The sequence below is a fragment of the Mus pahari genome, chromosome 8 (assembly GCF_900095145.1).
Source record: "Mus pahari chromosome 8, PAHARI_EIJ_v1.1, whole genome shotgun sequence".
Lineage (NCBI taxonomy): Eukaryota > Metazoa > Chordata > Mammalia > Rodentia > Muridae > Mus > Mus pahari.
In genome coordinates, this window is record NC_034597.1 from 12,244,212 (window position 1) to 12,256,097 (window position 11,886).

Sequence of the window (11,886 nt, forward strand, 5' to 3'; positions counted from 1 at the left end):
CGCCACCACGCCGGGCTAGTCAGATCTTGTTAAGGATGGTTGTGAGCCACCATGTGGTTGCTGGGATTTGAACTCTGCACCTTTGGAAGAGCAGTTGGGTGCTCTTACCCACTGAGCCATCTCACCAGCCCCCTCAACTAATTCTTAATCTGGCATTGACCAGCTCTATGCTCGTTAACAACTTCATTTTGACACCTCCTTATCTTTCTCTGCCATTTAATTTTTTGAGTTGGGGTCTCCCTATGCAGTCTTGACTGGCCTGAAAAACACTATGTAGACTAGGCTGGCCTCAAGCTTGCCTCTGCCTACCAAATTATAGGATTGCAAGGATTCACCACCAATCCCAGCTTCCTTTTGGTTTTGTGAGTTATTTTTTTAACTTCCTTATCCTTACTTTAAGATTCATTGTTATAGCAGGGCGTGGTGGTGCCCGCCTTTAATCCCAGCACTCGGGAGGCAGAGACAGGTGGATTTCTGAGTTTGAGGCCAGCCTGGTCTACAAAGTGAGTTCCAGGACATCCAGGGCTATACAGAGAAACCCTGTCTCAAAAAACCAAAAAAAAAAAAAAAAAAAGATTCATTGTTATTTTCTCTGTTTACATGTGAGCTGAGTGTATGCCATGTATGGCAGTGACTGCAGAAGCCTGAAGGGAGCGTCAGATTGCCAAGAACTGGAGTTACGAGTGGTTGTAAGCCACAAGGTCATTGATGGTGCTAAGAACCAAACTTAGGTCCTCTGCAAGTGAAGTACCATGATCTTCACTGCTGAGCTCTCTCTCTCTCCAGTCTGATGCTTATTTTTAAAACTCAGGTATTCAAGGCCATACCGGTAGATGCTTGTGCAAGTCCCTAGGTAACTGCTTACATGTGCCAAAAAGAAAACCCTAAGGTATCAGCTGCAGTGATACACATGAGATGACGTGCACGGAACATGAACTTAATGAATGTTGGATATTTTTACTAGATACTTAAGAATGTTGCAAGTTGCCTGCTAAGGTAGTGCATCCTATAATACCAGAGCTTGGGTGAAGACAGGAAAATCAGGAGTTCAAAACCATCTTTAGCTACGTAGAGTTCCAGGCCAGCCTGGGCTACATAAAATATTGACTTAAAGAAAAACAAAAAATGTGATATTTGTATCTTGAAAGATTCTGTTTCAGAACGAAGAGAAAAAGAAAAAGGTTGTGATGTTTACTTTAAAAGACTAGGCTACAGGTTCTATATGACAATTATTGTCTCCCTGCAGAATAATCAATAATCATTATTTTTAAAAAGAACAAATGAAAAGAACCGCTAGATTATAAACTGATTCCTGCACGCACCTGTAATCTCAGTGACTCAGAAAGTTGGTACAGGAAGATTCAGGCTACCAATTCCATCTGGGGGGGGGGAGGGGAGCAAGCTGAAAACCCTCCTTCAATTTCCATTATAACTTCTTCTTCCCCTGAAAAAATATTTTATTCATGTAGCATAGTTTGGAATTTGCTTAATGAGATATATAGATAGATAGATAGATATAGATACAGATATAGATATAGATCAAAACTATAGCATAGTTTGGAATTTGTTTAATGATATATATAATGGGGGAGGGGTCGGGGGAGGGAGTCACAGGGAGTCTGTGTAGCCCTGGCTGTTCTGAAACTCACACTGTGTCTGAAACTCAAGAAATTCACCTGTCTCTGCCTCTGGAGTGCTGGGATTTAAGGTGTGTGCTACCACAATTTGGCTGTTTTTAAAGATTTTTTTAAGTCTTGTCAACTATGGAAATACAATGACAGAACCTATCTCATACTCAAAGTTAGTATAGTGCATTTATTACATCATGCTTATGTCTCATTATTGTCTCCCACATGAGTTCTAAGCAGTTAAAGACACAGAACCTTATACCTTTTACCTTTATATTCTGAGGTCTTCCATACAAAATAGTCTCAATAAGTGTTTGTTGAATGGATCTATGACATAACCTTTTCCCTTCAACACTTTACATAATGCTCTACACAACAGGGGTTCCATACAGCTTGTTGTTGAACTCTTACAGAAAACTGTTCAACTTCCACATAAAGCTTTTCCTTGTCCTAGAAAAGCTAGAAGCTCAGTTACAAACACCACAAACTAAGTTTTCCTCTAATATACATCAAATAAGTGGGTCCCATGACTAAATAATCCTAAACTAGCTTAAGGAGTTAAAAGCCATTATGCTAATTAATGAATTTATGAATCTTAATATGGCAAAATCCAGTTATATAATCAAAAGAAGTTACCCTTTGTAAATTTATACCTACAAAATAGAAAAATTTTTGGAAAGCTTGTATCTTTACCCCTGACATGAAGCCATGATTTCCACTAGAAATTAAGTCCAAACTCAACTCCAGAAAACAGCTCTTGAGATTCAGAGGGTAAATTATTTTTCCCTCAGTAATTTTAATTCCTTAAGATTGCTTATATTTCCAGGTATTCAAATTTTATTCTGTCTCTTAAAATAAAACCTCATCTATTTCTTCAGAGATAATCTGAATGGGTTTACTGTGGAAACAGTATGGTTTCTATGCAAGGTACTAAACTATCCCTAGATTGAGTGTTCAACCTCCTGCTACAACAGAAACACTTTTACTTTTAAGCTCTACTTGTGAAAGGTTTGAGTGTCTTACTGTACATTCTTTTGTCGTATCGTCTCTTCTGATTTTACACTGCATATATAATTTCACGAGCACATCGTAAAGGAATTCTACACTTGAATGAATCTGGGAAGAAACGTGTTGTGAACACACACCCCCTTCTTTCAGCTCACAAACGCTCCAGAGGAAGCACACCTCATGGTTTGGGGGGGGGGGGGTTCCCTCTCAAGAATGTCTCTCTCCCGCCCCCACCCCACGCTTTATTTTAGAGCCGGCAATCAATCACTATCCTACTCAGTCTCCGCGCTAAAAAAGATCCTCTCCAAGTAATACTAGTTTACCAAGACTTCTTTCACAAGTCCAGAGTGTTGGTTGGTTGGATTATTTCTTTGGCTAGGAGAACTGGAAAGCTGGAAGGCTCCAGGACGCCACCATTCCCGCCACACCATTTAGGAGTCAGGTGCTGGCCCGGTGGCCCAGCCCTGCCCTGCCCTGCCTTAGGTGGAGCAGGGAGGGAATGGGTGTTTGCAAAAATCTGACCCTCCCTCTTTTCCGCACTCCTACCCCACCCTCAACAGAGGAAAAACAACGTGGGCCCAACTCTTTGCTCCCATTCAACACACCCTCTTCTGCACATTAACCCCATTTTCTTCCCACTTCTTTCGGATGCAGCTTGTCTCCTTTTCTCCCGTTCCGAGTCCCCTTAACCTCCCAGCTTCCATCACTCGCATGCCTCTCCGCTCGCACACCTGCCCCCTTGAGCCCAATTCTACCCGAGTCTCCCAGCCCCCTGTCCCCGGACCTCCGAGCAGCGCCAACCCTCCCCTGCTGCCCCAGCTCAGAAAGACGCCCGGTCCCGCTGCGTACAGAACGCGAGTGTCTCCTATCACGTCACCCCGGGGTGCAGGTCCCCCCGAGACCCGACCTTCCGCACCCCCTCCCCCTGCGCTACCCCTGCACCCCGTTTCCGCCGGCCCCGCCCCCCTGAGAGTGTCGCACTCACCGCTCCCGCCGTCGCATCCTTAGCCGCCGCGGCTGCTATAGCTACAGGGAGCCAAGGCAACCAACTCTCGCGATACCTCCCTCGGCGCCGCCGAGAACCGAGGAAAAGAGGCTCGCTGGTAAATAAGCCTGGCGACTGATGGCTGAGGACGTCTCGCGATAATCGTGTGTAAGATGGCGGCGGCGGCGGCCGCGGGGCGGCTCGGGGTGAGCCGGGAAAGACGCGGACGGAGACCGGCTCCCCTGACCGAGTCGAAGAACACCGGCTAGCATGTAGTCTGTTCCTGCCGGGGACAGCTCTTATGGCAGGCTCTCTGCTGCACTGAACTTGGGCTGTGCGCTCGCTCCTTCCTCCTCACACCGAGAACTGTTTTCTCGGGTTCCGTTTCCCTGACATTGTCCCTTCGTGTCGAATTGCTGGTGATGGAGTGGGTAGGCCCGAAATTGACCTCCTCACCTCCGGGTTACCTTCAGGGATTTTTTCACCCGTTCTTTTTCTACCCTCTGCTAAACTTATTTTGCTTCCTCGGAAAAGTTTATCCCGGGCGCCCCGCCCCATCAATTTTCGAGACCAAAATAGGAAGTAAATCTCAGGCCCACGCACAAACAAGAAAGAAAGAAAGACAGACAGACAGACCTTAGGTGTTTAGCCGTGGGATGCAAATGGAATCTCCCAGGAGTAGGATTTGCTGATCGCGGGCCTCTGCTGACATCCTCTGAATCAGGACTTCCAGGAGTGTCTCTGCTCTATGGCAATAAAGCGAGCCTATGAAGCAGGATTTACGGAACACTGGTCAACAAGGAGGAATGAAGCACAAGGGATGAACACGACAATAAAACTGGGAAGAATGTTTACCTCTAGAAGCCCCTGAGTAGTTTTCGTGAGGTGCATTAAGTTCTGTCAAGTAAAACCATATATGGCTAACCACAGTGTACAACTTAGATGGCTCCACTTGCTACATTATTAACAAACTTGATGTCACTAGTATTTTTAACCGCATCAGTTTCAAATCAGGCCAGGTGTGATGGCTCATGCCTTTAGTCCCAGAACTTGGTAGGCAGAGAAAAGTAGATCTCTTGCAAGGCCACCCTGGTCTACATAGTGAATTCCAGAACATGTCTCTGAAAATTCATTAATTTTAGAAAATACTTTATAATCAGTATCACTCCATTTCATTTTTAAGACATGGTCTCACTCTGTCGCCCCGACAAGCCTGGAACTCACAGAGTTCCACCTTCTGCCTCCCAAGTGCTAGGAATTAAAGTCCTGCAGTGCCACACTCATCCAAGATTGGGGTTTTCCCTTATTTTTTTCAGAAACCAGTGTTTAGGAGCTGAAGAGAGATCTCAGCAGTTAAGAGTATTTGTGGAGAGTATGGCTCTTAGACAGGACCAGGGTTCAACTAACAACTCTGGCTCCAGAGGATCTAATGCATTCTAGCTTCTGCAGGCACTGCATGCATGAGGTGCACAGACATGCAGGCAAAACAATCATAGGACGTTTTAAAAAAAAAAAAAAAAGAGTAAATAAAAGTTTTAAAATACTTACTTTGTATTTATTCTACGTTTCAGTCAACCAGAAATGTTTAATGAACTCAGAAATCACGTATAGCTTGCTGGTAAGTACAATATTGTACAGCATAGACTTTGTCTCCTTAGTATCGAATGAATGAGCACTCTATGAGAGCCAGAGGAGTAATATTCTGGCTATGTGATTTATAAAAGAGGGACCTTTGAAATTGCTAACTCAATGGCAGCGGGGGCTAGGTAATAACAAAAGCTAGTCTTGTATAATATAAAAACTAGTGCGTACTAGAACCCACTAGAATCACAAATTCTTATCAGAAAGGACTCTCTTGAGTACCTTTGTTTTTGAGACAGGGTCTCACTATGTAGTTCTGGCTGTCCTGGAACTCACTCTGTAGATCAGGCTGGCCTTGAACTCAAAAATCCACCTGCCTCTGTCTCTCAAGTGCTGGGACTAAAGGCATGCACCACCCACACCTTCCTACTCCTGAATTTTAAAACAGTAATGTATCTGTGAGGGCTTAAATTCAATCCCCAACACTGCAGTAAAAATAAAGAGAGTGGGCTGGGTGTAGTGGCAGTGTCAGGAGAATCACCACAAGGTCTGGGCTAGCCTGTCCCACACAAGAGTTGCAGTCCATCCAGAGCTACACAGACCCTTCAAAAGAGAAAATATAGATATATGTTGGCAGACAGACGACCCTGAAGAAGAGAACACTTTTCTCATGCTACGAGAGAATGGAACCCAAAGAGTCATCTTCCCTAGTGAAGCCCTGCACCCCACTATTGCAGAGGTTCTCAACCTGTGGGGTTCTGAGGCTTACAGGTCATCAAATGACCCTTTCTCCAGGTTACAGGTCAGATATCCTGCATATCAGATGTCTACAGTTTATAATAGTAGCACCATTACAGTTATAACGTAGCAACAAAATAATGTCATGGTTGGGGATCATACAACATGAGGAACTATATTGAGGGGTTGCCCAGCGTTAGGAAGGCTGATCTATTACATACTCAAACATGAATTGTTGTACATTCTATGTTCTGTTTTTTTCCTTTTTGTTAAACTTTTATCAATGAAGAATCTATTGCACTTATTTGGGGATGTAACATATAGACAAACAACTTGCAGAGGTCAGTTTTCTTTTTCCACTGTGTGGACCCCAAGGATGGAACTCAAGTCACCAGGCTCAGAGGCAGACACCTGTACCCACTAAACCATCTCGCCAACCTTTAGGCTTTTGCTTGTTTGTTTGTGGTTTTTGTTTTGAAACAGGGTCTCAATGTGTAGCCCTGGTTGGTCTGGAATTATATAAACCAGGCTAACCCAGAACTCATAAAGATACACCTGCCTCTGTCTCCTTAATGTGGAGGTTAAAGGTGTGTGCCACCATGTCTGAGTTCACAACAACGCATAGACATATACACATACACATAATTTTATTTTAAAAGGAACACATTCCCTCTTCCAAAGGCTGAGGGATCATTTCAGAAGAGGAGGCATAAAAAATGTAAGCCAGAAGCGGGATATCTACAAGGTAACCCTGTCTTCTGGACACAGCGAGGTTGCTGCACAAATAAACTTATAGTAGTTAAGACAGCATGCAGACAGACTGTGTTAGCCCAAGCTAGACCACATCCCAGCGCAGAGGGAAGTTTGACAGAAAGTCCCACCCCTAACTAAGGAGCTACTGACCTTGTCAGCCCTGGGAGAGGGGAAGTCAGTTTTCTTAGTGGAAAGCCACTCACCCAATATTATTTGTGCAGCATAGATTGGCCTTGGTAGAGAAAAAATGAAAAAAGATACAAAGTTAGGTGGGTAGAGAAGGAGGTGGATCTTGGAAGTGTTGGGGAAGGAAGGTGAATATAATTGTACAACTTTTTTTCAAAGAACTAATAAGAAATGAAGAACATAGATGGGCCTGAGGACTGCAGCTGTGTGGCAGAGCATGCCACCTAGAATGTATAAACCCTGCATCCAAAACAATTTGCAAGTGTAGGAATGTTGCTCAGTGGGTAGAGCTGACAGGCACAAGCCCTGGCTTTCATCCCTAGCACTGCATGAGCAGAGCATAGGGATGCAGGCATCCCTATAATCAGCACTTGAGAGATAGAAACAGGAGGGTCAGAAGTTCAAGGCCAGCTGGGATACACACGACCCTGTCACAAGAAAGCAAAAAAGACTACAGTATCAACCTCTGGCAGGGAAATCCTACAACCTTCAAGCCTGGGAATCTGGTGGGAACTAAGAACTCTTTCCAAACCTATGTGTGCCTTAGCTATATTACCTCAGCATATTACATCTTTGGGACAAGTTCGGAGCACTTCCCATCTCAGAATATCTGAACATAGGATTCTTTTTCCTTCATCTGTAAGGGCATATGATCTGAACCTGCCCATATGCCTAAAACTGCAGATAATACTAAACTCTGAACATACTACGTTTTGTTTTTTTTTTTAATAATTGCATGTGGATGATAGAGTTTTAATTTATAGAGCTGGTGGTATAGTTTTTGGTAGAGCACTTGTTTAACATCCATGAGACCTTAAGTTTGATCCTCAGTACCACAAAATAAATAAAGTTTAACTTTACTTTTATGGAGATCAGCAAGAATTGATAAGATACAACAATTATAGCAATATGCCAAATGATTAGACTAAGAACACAGCACTACTCTAGTTCAAGTATGATAGCTATGATGATTTCTAATGAGAGGATAGCCTTGTAGCCTGGATATGCTACACAAAGGAAACAGCAGAGGTCAGCGTACTTCCCAGCGCACGACAGTATGTAATGCAAACCCCTAGAATCGTGTCCGGGATAGAGATGACTGAGCAGTAAAAAACACTTGTTGCCTTTGCGGAGAATCTGAGTTCAGTTCCCAGCTAACTGTAAGTCCAGTTCAGGGGGATCTGACCCCTCCTCTAACCTCAGGCACTGCATGAACGTGCTGCACATACAAACACAGACACACACACACATAAAATAAAATAAACCTTTTAAAATACATCTTTTCTGCCAGGTGTGATAGTGCACGCCTTTGATCCCAGCACTCTGGAGGCAGAGGGAGAAGGATCACTGAGAGTCCGAGGCCAGCCTGGTCTATAAAGCAAGTTCCAGGATAGCCAGAGCTGCACAGAGAAACCATGTCTTGAAATTAAAAAAAAAAAAATCTGAAATTTTTTTTTAAAGATTTATTTATTTATTATATGTAAGTACACTGTAGCTGTCTTCAGACACTCCAGAAGAGAGCGTCAGATCTTGTTACGGATGATTATGAGCCACCATGTAGTTGCTGGGATTTGAACTCCAGACCTTCGGAAGAGCAGTCAGGTGCTCTTACCCACTGAGCCATCTCACCAGCCCTGAAATTTTATATTTAGAATTTCTGGAGTGCAAATATGTTCTATTACCTTTCATTTTTTTTTAATTTTGTGATATTTATGTACAGAAAACTTAAGTGTACATTTAACCCAATTTAGTGGCGAGTTCTTTAGCCTTTGCCTTTTCTAGCTTGGCAATGCGAGCCACAGACTTAGGACCCAGGACGTTGCCTCCCCAGTGGCGACGGATCTCATCATATCTGTCATTATAATTGGTCCTAATAGCTTCCACCAGCTTAGCCAGAGCACCCTTGTCTTCCGAGTTAACCTGTGTGAAGGCAACAGTGGTGCATGTCTTCCTGTGGACCAGGCGCCCCAGCCTGGCCTTTCCCTTGATGTTGCAGTAGGGCACCCCCATCTTTCGACACAGGGCAGGCAGGAAGACCACCAGCTCAATGGGGTCTACATCATGGGCAGTCACCACCAGCTGAGCCTTCTTGTTCTCCACCAAGGTGGTGACTGTATTGACTCCTGCTCGGAGGACAGGTGGTCTCTTGGTTGGGATGTCGCCTTTGCCAGCAGCTTTCTTCTCAGCACCGGCCAGTAGCCTTTGCTTCTTCTCTTGCTTTGTCTCTGGCCTGTACTTGTGGGCAAGCTTAAGCAGCTGAGTAGCTGTCTGCCTGTCCAGTGCCTGGGTGAACTGGTTAATGGCAGGAGGGACTTTGAGCCGCTTGTAGAGGATGGCTCTTTGCCGCTGCAGCCTGATGTAGCGGGGCCATTTGACGAAGCGCGTTAGATCTCTTTTGGGCTGGATGTCCTGTCCAATGCTGAAGTTCTTGGGCCTCTTCTCAAAGAGAGGGTTGACCACCTTCTTGGCCTCCTGCTTCTTGACGATGGCGGGGTCCGGGGCCACCTTCTTCCCCTTGGCCTTCTTCCCTTTGGACATCTTGCTCGGCTGCTGGAGAGAGCACCTTTCTTTATATAGGAGCACCAATGTAACATCAGCAACAGAACAAGATTTGGTGGCTGACTACTCCATTTTTGTACTCTTGAAGGGTCAGTTCTGAAGTATGTTGTAATTTGGTTGATTCGTTGTTGTTTGGTTGTAATTTGCTTTCTGGGATTTTTTTGTTTGCGGGGCTGGGGGTGATTGTTTTGTTTTGTTTTGGACAGAATTTCTCTGTGTAGCCCAGGCTGTCCTGGAACTCACTCTATAGGCCAGGCTGGTCTGGAACTCAAAGATCTACCTGTCTCTGCCTCCAGAGTTCTGGGGTTAAGTTAAAGGGATGCTGTGGAGTAGAGACTGAAGAAATGACCATCCAGAGACTGACTCACCTGGGATCCATCCCATATATAATCACCAAACCCAGACACTGCTGTGGATGCCAACAAGTGCTTGCTGACAGAAGCCTGATATAGCTGTCTACTGAGAGGCTCTGCCAGTGCCTGACAAATACAGAAGTAGATGCTCACAGCCATCCAGTGGTCAGAGCACAGGGTCCCCAATGAAGGAGCCAGAGAAAGGACCTAAGGAACTGAAGGGGTTTGCAGCCCCATAGGAGGAACAACAATATCAACTAACCAGTACCCCCAGAGCTTCCAGGGACTAAACCACCAACCAAAGAGCACACATGGTGGGACTCATGGCTCTAGCTGCATATGCAGCAGAGGATGGCCTAGTTAGTCATCAATGGGGAAAGAGTCCCTTTGTCTTATGAAGGCTCTAAGCCCCAGTGTGGGGGAATGCCAGGGCCAGGAAGCAGGAGTGGGTGAGTTGGGGAGCAGGAGGAGGGGGAAGGGAATGGGGGAGGGTGTTTTTCAGAGGGGAAACCAGGAAAGGGTATAACATTTGAAATGTAAATAAAGAAAATATCCAATAAAAAATGTGTGTGTGTGTGTGTGTGTGTGTGTGTGTGTGTGTGTGTGTTAAAGGGATACACCCCTATCGCCCAGCCTGAGGTATGTTTTTTTTTTTCTGTTTGTTTTGTTTTGTTTCTTTGAGACAGGGTTTCCCTGTGTATCCCTGGCTGTCCTGGAACTCACTCTGTAGACCAGGCTGGCCTCGAGCTCAGAAATCCACCTGCCTCTGCCTCCCGAGTGCTGGGATTAGAGGTGTGCGCCACCACTGCCCGGCCAGAGGTGTGTTTTATTGTAACACTTCTCAGGATTTTCCAGCACACAGAGATTACCTGAAGAAACTAATGAAGCAGATCCTCAGCCCAAATTTGCATTTATTCCCCCCGCCCCTTTTTTTTCAGCCTCCCAAACCCCAATCCTGAAATTCTCTTTGTAGTTCCTGCAGGTCTTGAACTCAAAATGACTGATCTGCTTCAGCACTGAGTAGATACAGGCCTGAGCCACCGCATCCATCTGCATTTCAGTTTTTGTTTCTTTGGATTTTGCTGTTATTGTTTGTGACAGAAGTTTGCTGTTGTAGCCTTTCCTGACTGGCCTAGAATTCACTGTACATAAGCTGGCCTCAAATTTCCCATGATCCTCCTGCACCTCCCAAATGCCCACCACAGGGTCAAATGCCCACCACAATGCCAAATGCAAGCCCCCATGCCCACTTTTGAGCTCCTCAGATACTGCTTCTGCCAGTCATGGGTCATTCTTGGAGTAGCATGGCTGCCTGAGATTTCCAGTGGGACTCAGCCATTACCCAAAGTACCTGTTACTGGCTTTCTCCTCACTCCTTTATGCTACTGGGGTTTCACTTCCAAATGCACTGTCTCCATCTAAACCTTATTTTAGGTACTTTGAGGAAGCATCCAAGCTATGCAAACATTTTTAAGAAAATGCACATACAGAGTTTTGCTTAGACATTTAAAGAACATAAAAAATTCTCCAAAACTTGGGATAGTATCTCAAGTAGCCCAGGCTGGTCTCTAAAAAGAAAAAGATTTTAGTAGTCAAAACAATTCTAAATATTAAACTTCAATTCCAGCACTGAAGAGACAGAGGCAGGATCTACATAATGAATTCCAGGCCCCGAAGTTGGAAACCAATATAGGAGTATTGTCAATCATTCCTATTGTGCTTTCATGGTTTCTTTAAGCACTGTACTTTTTGAACATCACTAATCTCCTAGAAGCTTTAGGTCATTTCTTGCTGTGCTCACAGAACCAAGCACACTGTCACTATAGAGGGTTTCTTCTGCTTCTTTCTCCATTCTGTCTGGTCTCCTGTTTAGTCCTTTTATATCTATGACTGCTTTGCCTACATGTATGTATATGCACTTCACTGGTGCCAGGTGCCTATGGAAGTACAAGGGATTGTGAACCACAATGTGGGTGCTTAGAACTAACTAAACTACAGTCTTCTGCAAGAGCAACAAGTGTTTGAACTTCTAAGCCATCTCTCCAGCCTCATATAAGCTTTTATATTTCCAAGCTTACTCTGGATTCTGGTAACT

The 11,886-nt window shown here is 44.6% G+C and overlaps 1 protein-coding gene and 1 pseudogene across 3 annotated transcripts in view; both read right to left on the reverse strand.

Annotated features, from left to right (window-relative positions):
- Positions 1-4,364, reverse strand: part of Usp54 (ubiquitin specific peptidase 54) — a 96,164-nt gene extending 91,800 nt beyond the window's left edge. The window contains exon 1 of one of the 2 annotated variants that reach the window (XM_029541737.1): positions 4,258-4,364. The gene's annotated coding sequence lies outside the window, so the exon portion shown is untranslated. Of the gene's footprint in view, positions 1-3,621; positions 3,761-4,257 lie in introns of those variants that run through there. The other variant, XM_029541736.1, reaches the window with a different exon arrangement.
- Positions 4,365-8,569: 4,205 nt separating this feature from the next.
- Positions 8,570-9,434, reverse strand: LOC110325455 (annotated as a pseudogene). Its single transcript, XR_002380741.2, has one exon. The product of XR_002380741.2 is annotated as a 60S ribosomal protein L7a pseudogene (transcript).
- Positions 9,435-11,886: the final 2,452 nt, after the last annotated feature.